The sequence below is a fragment of the Chenopodium album genome, chromosome 19, assembly GCF_948465745.1.
Source record: "Chenopodium album chromosome 19, dcCheAlbu1.1, whole genome shotgun sequence".
Taxonomy (NCBI): Eukaryota; Viridiplantae; Streptophyta; class Magnoliopsida; order Caryophyllales; family Amaranthaceae; genus Chenopodium; species Chenopodium album.
In genome coordinates, this window is record NC_137852.1 from 9,998,332 (window position 1) to 10,006,069 (window position 7,738).

Below are 7,738 nucleotides of genomic sequence, written 5' to 3' on the forward strand. Positions count from 1 at the left end.
TTTTTTTTTTTATGTGATACAACTTAGTTGTATAAAAGTTAATGTCTATTTAATATTTGGAAAACTTTTCTATACACCCGGTTTTCAGTAATTTTACTGTACATCGGGTGCACTTTTGTCGAATTTAGTGTTACTTTTGTCAAATTTAGTGTCACTTTTGTCAAATTTATCAATGAAGCATAAATAACTCTTATATATGTTTAGTAACTTTTGCGCATTTAATTCTCACTTTATAACGGATGTTCAGTAATTTACTAAACATCCGTTTTATTTAAAAGTTTGTGTTAATACTTATAGTGGTATATCCTCGGATGAGTAATAAAGACACAATTGCTTCGACACAATACAAGTTTGTTGTAAGACTAACATGACAATGAACCATGGGCCGTGCAATCGTGCATAAACATCACTTATGAAATTTGACATAAGTATGATAAGTCATATTCTTGCATTAGCTTCCCTTCCGGTTCCAAGAGATTTTGGGATCGATTATCATCATCCGCCCTTGTGGCTCTCTAATCACCAAAAAAAAAAAAATTCTTGCATTAATCTACACTCTTTAAAAAGAGAGAAGAGCACCGGCACTGTTCCTTATGAACAGTAGGACAGTGTGCGGACGCTTCTACCCTCCTTCTGGGGTTTGTTTTACGTTCTGCCATCTGATGTCTTTTGCTTTTCTTGCTTTCCCCTTTTTCCTAGCCATCACTCATTTGGCTCTCTCTCTCTCTCTTCCTACTCTCTTTCTCTCTCCTCCTCTATATTGAGCAGTGTCCTATTTCCTTTGTTTTGCTTTTCTTCTTCATCTCTGAGTTCTCCTCCTATCATTAACTTTTAGGGTTTTATGAAAGAATTCAGAAATTGGGTTTTATTCTTTTTTGAGAGTTAAAGCAGGTTGAAGGTGAAGATCTCGGCCCTTGATAGGATATGGTGGTTCACGGGTGTTAATTGATGAAGTTACGGGTTGATGTAAGGGAAAATGATGGTGGTCGAATATAATCTGTATAATTTGCAGGTACTTAGCCCTAATTTTTTGTATGATTTTCCTTTTTTTTTATAAATAAATTATTTGAATTTGGAAGGAAGGTTTTTTTTTTTTTTTTTTTTTTTTTTTTGGAGGGAAAGGAAGACTTAATTTTGATGCGATTATTTTAGTCTTATTGTTTTTTTTTTGGGAGAAAGGTTTGATCTTTTGCTTATTTTGTTGTGAATTTCCTCTTTTCTGGAATTTCCGATTCCGATGTAATAAAGATGGAATGTTCTGTGTTTCGTTGTGAAATTATCTTGGTGTTGATTGAATCCTAATTTTTGTCAACGAGGTGAAGAAGGTAGAGAATTAATTCTCCATTTGCTTGAAGAAGGTATGCTGATACTTTTTTTTTAAACCATCGAACATCAATTTTTCTATTGGGTTTATCGTTAAGTTAATTGTGAGGTAAGTCAATGTTTGGTTGTTCTATGCTAGATTATTAAACTATATATGGCTACAACTAGATTAGCTATTAGAAACTTTAAAGGTCAATTTTGATGCTGTAATTTTGATATTTATAATTTACTTTGATATTTTCTGAGGCTACAAGAATTTAGTGTGGTTTTTAGGTCACCTTTGATTATTTTGTGGATTTTGGGTCTCCTTTGATGATTTTACCCACTAGCAGAGTAGGAGTTATTTATGATACTTGTATTCCTCTGACATTATTCTTGGCATAAGTAATACGAGTATCTCTTTCTTGTTCTGTATTATCTGGAGTGTGAGGCAGACAGGAAGTCAGAAGAGCTTGTTGACCTTCTTGTAATATACAATACAAATCCAAAAAGATTATAACGTGGGTTACAGGTGATTCTTTATACGTAGTATATAATGGTTGATGTATTTTTGTCAATTCTTGTGCAGCTTCTTTATGACTTGCGTTTGTGTTGATTACTTGGGAGTTGTGCTTCCACAATTTTGCTGTACTAAAGGGTCATTCAATAATCGCTATTCATGGGAAAATGAAATAGGTACGATTTAGATGATATACTTGTAGTTGGATCGTTATGCTTTTTTTATTTTTTAGTTTCGTACTTATTATTTTGTACATGTTTTGTTCGATTTAAGTGGTGATGGTTGCAAATAGGAGGTTTAGGTTGTATTTTGAATGTTATCTGAGGTGAATTAAGTGTAAGGTATTTTAAGGATTAGTTTTTTTCTTTAATTTTAGGAAATATCTTAGCAAGTTACAGGGTTTAAAAATTTTGAGGATTAGCTGTTTTCATTATAGGCAACATTTTAGGGTCTGGCTGTATAGATTTTTGTTAATTTGAGATGGCTTATTTTGTAGTATAGATTATGGTAAAGAGAAATAACCTTATCTTACATGAAATTGCAAATTGTGGTTGTATATTCTAATGGTTATCTTTTTGGACTGTATAAATAGCTTATTTGTGATTTGATGTGTTTTATTTGACGTAAAGATTTTGTGGTGAAAAACAGAGAAAAGGTACTAGCAATTAAAATGATAGTTAGAATAACTAACATGACAAAAAAAGGTTTGTCAACAAGGAATTTTCCCAACACAATTTAGATACACAAGTTGATATAAGAGGAGAACAAGCAGTTGAAAAGATGGGTGAGCTGTGAAGAGATTACTGTCGTGCACTTAGATTGTTATGATTTCTAAGAACGAAATTAGAATATGGACCTTGTCATGGTTTATCTTCATACTTCAAACAGTTTACCTAACTTAAGTAACATCTTTAAACAAGTTGCAAGAACTGGCCATGTTATAATGTCTCTCTGTAATCCAGCTAAGATACAACAATTCATCACTCTTTACTTAATCTTTCATATTACAGTAATTATGAAAGGAGATGATATATTTTATTTAGGCTTTCTTAATCTTTTGTGTTATACATTGAAATACATACATTTGTTTGTAAGGGGAAAAGACCTTTAATAGCACTATAGTTTCCCAACATGTAAATATGTAATCCATCCACTAAAAAGCATACAAAATTAATTCATATTGACGAGTAGGACTTTATTCATTTTCTCGTTTATTATCCCTAACAAGTGGATCACATACTAGATATACAAAGATAGTATAAAATCTATCAATTAGTAACTTTCGGTTTTCCAACGAAATAGGTTGTTTTATATATTCTATACAAGGCTTTTGAGTATCATAGCTTACAAAGCTAAGGCGTAAATTATTGTTGATGTCAAATTTTATAAATACTATCATAAATATCACATCAATTTTAAATTCTTAAGTCATATAGTATGTCCTTGACACAAATGCCTCAACCATTATGGCTATGATAATAAAAAGCTTATTAAAAATAATAATTGGAGAGCTAAGAAAATAATAACGCATAAAAACAAAAGAGAGTTGAGAGAGGTAGTGATCTAGGTCTCATCCAACTATCCAAGTGATTTTTTCCCCATTATAAGTGCATGGAACTGGATTTTGTTGATTCTTTGCATTAGCTTATGTTTGTACCAAGAATTTGACTTTATTTGGACATTAGTATGTTATACGCATCATATCAGCAGCTACAAATTTCCCAGCTTAGAATGCTCACTTTGATCTTTTGTAGGAATGCCCCTTTACAATCATGCATACACAAAGTACCTGAAGGTGAAACTGAGCGTGGATCTCAGTGACCAGAGCAGTGGTTGGTCAGGCTTAATTTATTGTGACTTCAGGACATAACTATTGAGACTCCATGATATTTAAAGGATTTGATTCAAGTGGGTGCATGTCGTCTGCAAGATGTATCATTTGTGGAAAGGAATACATTTTTCATGTATTCTAGCATATGAGACTCCATCGTAGCCTCGCAGGTAGCTTCGTCATTATTCATTATTCACAAGCTGACATATTTATCATCTTAATTAGTGCTACCACCTATTAGAATCATGCTCATTTTCCCCATTGATTCAAGGAGAAGAAGATGACTCTTGGGTTGAGTAATAGTTTGACTCATCAGCCAACCAAGACTACCCTTAAGCCTTAGAGATACATCCAACTCTATTGTAAGCGATACTAATACATAAGCAATACACCACTATATCGACCCACGCCCACTTTTCAAGTCCAAATTCATTTGTGTTCTTATCTTTATACAAGTAATTTATTGTGCATATTTTTATTTTCTTAATTTAGGCAAATATTTTTCTTAGATATTAAGTATAGGTTTAACTTTTATTGGTTCTTTTCTTACTTAAGGTTTATTTGAGGAAAGTTGAATTTTTGCTAATTGATTTTTTTTTTTTTTTTTTTTTTTTTTTTTTTTTTTTTTTTTTTTTTGAGGATTTAACTAAATTTATGTGTTTAATCCATTAATTCATAACAAAGATGTAAGTTTTCTTAGGTTTATTCCTTCAATTTTCTTACATAACACTCATCAAGAAAACCTATTTCTATAAATGACCCTAGCCAAAACTAGCCCAAACCTGCTCATTTGCCACCCGTATATTCAAGAAGGATACTACATTTTTAATTTAAATGACTAATAATTCAAGTTAGAATGATGTTAGATAAGTCTTTTTAGTTTTATATAGATGCATTGGGATTATGTATGGGAAATTATTTTATACAAAACCTTTTGTTTTTTGTATTAGATATTGTTGTCACAAGAGAAATGTTTAAGGTACATTTTAGGGACTGATCACTTCAAACTTGTGAGTTTGTTTAGGGATTGTTGGTTGATGTTTTTTCATAGGTATTTAACTGCCTATAATTGATTTTCATGGGTTTGGGGAGTGACGTGATTTGCGAAAACCGAGAGATATTAAGTTGGCTTGTGAACATCCTTAACAATAGCCGAGCTTCAGCCATATGCACCAGTTAATGAGATAAGGAAAGGGATTAGACTTTTTGAGAGTTTTCAGTACACTCTGAAACTTTCCTATGTTTGCTTATGCGAAGTATGTAGTAAGTGTTAATGACTATACTAATTTTTAAATATTATCTTAATATAATATATTGGTATTTTCTTTTTGCTCCTGACGTTCTGCATTTTAATGCAGAGGTGCTGATGTTGATGTAAAAAATTTCCATAACGTCCTGCTCCTTTGCGTTTTAGGTGAAAATTAACCGACACCCAAAAGGCTAGTCATAGAGACATGGAGGCTCTAACAAAATTCATTTTATAAATTTTTAAGCACATTTTGGTTTAATTGCTTATATGTTACTGAGATACTACTGAACTTCTCAGGCCAAAGCGACTCACATATGCCTCACTGTGGATTCATATACACATTATCAAAACCATTTGAAGAATAGGCAAGGTTGTCAATCTGATTTTCATTAAATTTAATTCCAGGCTGACCATGTGTTTAATAACTTAGTCTGAAGTTCTGAACAACTATTTTGTTTTGCCTATTTTGCAGCCCGACGATTATGCTTGCCCTCAGCCTCAGGTAGAGCACCAAAGAAGAGGTTTGCACGCTATGATGTGAACACAGGTAAGGCAGTAGGTGGTGCTTTACTGCCTATCGATAACTTCCAGCAATAAAAGGGAAAAGAATGAGAGGATATATATTAGTGCTATAATGGAAAATGAGAATTGAAAATACGATTGATGTCAATGTTATTATATTGGACAAAAGCTGAAAATTATGAAATTTCTTATTAGGGATTTTAGTGTTTGGCTCATGGAAGCCATTATTGAGCAAGCATACTTTTTCTTCCCTTACCCTATATTCATCTTCAACAAGAACAACCCATATACTCTCAATAACAATTCAGTTTAACGTGTTAAGCTTAATTCGGTATACTTTTATTATTCATGTTCTTTTTTACTGTTTATCCTTCCTACTTACAGTATATGTAAACTTTGAGAGGGAATTTGCAGAAATTGGAAATTAGTTCAAAAATAAATGGATCTCAGAGTTATAGAGAGAGAAATTTGGTTTGCGGTCAATACATATGCCTTTGAATATAGAATTATAGTGAACTAAGGGCCTTATTTCACTGATTATAGCTTCCTTTGGTGTGTTTGTTCCAACTTATTCATCTGTAAACCTATTCACTCTATTTAAGTTATTTGTTATATATTCCTGTTCTCTACGTTAATATGTTGACTTTCATAACTGGCCTGATTCGGGGGACTAATTGCTAGGCTTGAAATTTGTTTGTTATAACATTAAGGAAACAAAAAGGAAATTATGGTCTTCAAGTGAAATCATATATGAGCTTTTGTGTGGGTAGGATTGGCTTGGCATAAGCTACATTACAATAGACTAAAGGTTCTACATACAATAGAGATTCTACTCCAGTGGTTTAATGGGTTAAGGAATTTGGAGTCATTCAAATTTAATTTGATTTTTGTGGTTAGTTAGAGCGAAAATGTCTTAGGTGAGAAAGTGTAACACGAATTAGTTGTGAGATTTTGTGATTATCCGTATAAGATAAAAATTAGGTTATCATAGTCAAATTAATTGTAGTTCATCTCCTTAAATTCTTATTATTGTGATTTCTGTGTAGGATTTTTGGCTAACATATATTTGGACTTAGGTGGTGGTTATTGTATCCATGTATAAATTGTACGAAGTATATGTTTTTTCATCATTTGGGATTAAGGCTTTGATTGATTGATATGTTTTTTCATCAGTAGTTAGTAGATGAAGTTCTTATAACTTGACTTCTATGTTTCCCGCCTCTTTTTACAAAATGATGGATGAAGTTATAGTTCTGAAAATTACTGGTTTTTGTTTCTATTTCAGGATGAAAAGAAAGATTTGATGGGGTATCAGTTGACGTAGCTGACAACAAAGAAGGCACAAGATGACCTGCACGTATAAAACGAACTGTGCCATTCCTACTTTTTGAGATGACTTTTAAATATTGATTGATCATATAAAGATTATTTTTAGGAAAAACAAAACAAGCTTATGATGTAGTTAGTGCTTCTATAATTCTAATACAAGCTATTTCCTTTCTAAATACGAACATACCTCTTAATACTTGCAAAGTACTTTATCTAATAATGCATGTTTTTTGTCAAGTGATTTTAAGTATATCTTAGATGCATTCTTAGTGTCGAAAGGGAGGAGGAAAATATAGTGGAGAATTAGGAAAAATTGATTAAACACAAGGATTGGTTGATAAAAATAATTCCATTATTAGTATCTATATAATCTACACAAGGTAGTTCTCAAGCCATGTTCAATTTTTTGGAATCATTAATAGTTCTTGTAATTGAAATGCAGAAATCTTTATAAAAATACTCAGTCATAATAATGTATAAATAAATAAGTTTCTAAGCAAATTAATGATTTTATACAAAAAAAAAAAAAAAAAAAAAAAGAACGGTTGGCTTTAATAAGTGTTTTCTTTGCTCTATCAATACAGAACGATTAAGTAGGATATACATTGCATATTCCTTCTATGGAAGGGAAAAGAGAACGGTTGTTCCCAATAACCACTTTTTATGATTGGGCTTAGAAACTGCTTTTTTAACCCGTTTTATAAACTTTGTACATCGCTTACTTGAATAACAGTTCTAATGCGTTTTATGAGGACTATATAAACTATTCTTTTTCCTTTTTTGTAGTAGTGCGAAGGAGAGAGAAGGAGAGTTATAGTCAGTCAATACTCAATTTTATGTGCTCAGAATTCAATATTAATATGTATTAAAGTTAAATTGATTAATTATATATTTAGAGCATAAAATTCAACCTAAAGATAAAATTCAGAAAGAGAGAGAGAGAGAGATGTGTCGAGAGAGAAGAAGCCAAGTTAGAAAGAGGGGG

The 7,738-nt window shown here is 31.7% G+C and overlaps 1 long non-coding RNA gene across 5 annotated transcripts; it reads left to right on the forward strand.

Moving 5' to 3' along the window:
• The first annotated feature begins 628 nt into the window (after positions 1 to 628).
• Positions 629 to 6,931, forward strand: LOC145595921 (uncharacterized). Of its 5 annotated transcripts, none has more exons than XR_014103041.1 (7): positions 629 to 1,012; positions 1,323 to 1,358; positions 1,892 to 1,998; positions 3,577 to 3,823; positions 5,012 to 5,272; positions 5,375 to 5,449; positions 6,710 to 6,931. It is a non-coding gene; the product is annotated as an uncharacterized LOC145595921 (long non-coding RNA). The 5 variants fall into 5 exon arrangements; XR_014103042.1 differs by having other exon boundaries at positions 1,326 to 1,358; XR_014103039.1 differs by lacking the exon at positions 1,323 to 1,358 and having other exon boundaries at positions 637 to 1,012; positions 5,012 to 5,092; positions 5,200 to 5,272.
• The last annotated feature ends 807 nt before the right edge of the window (positions 6,932 to 7,738 follow it).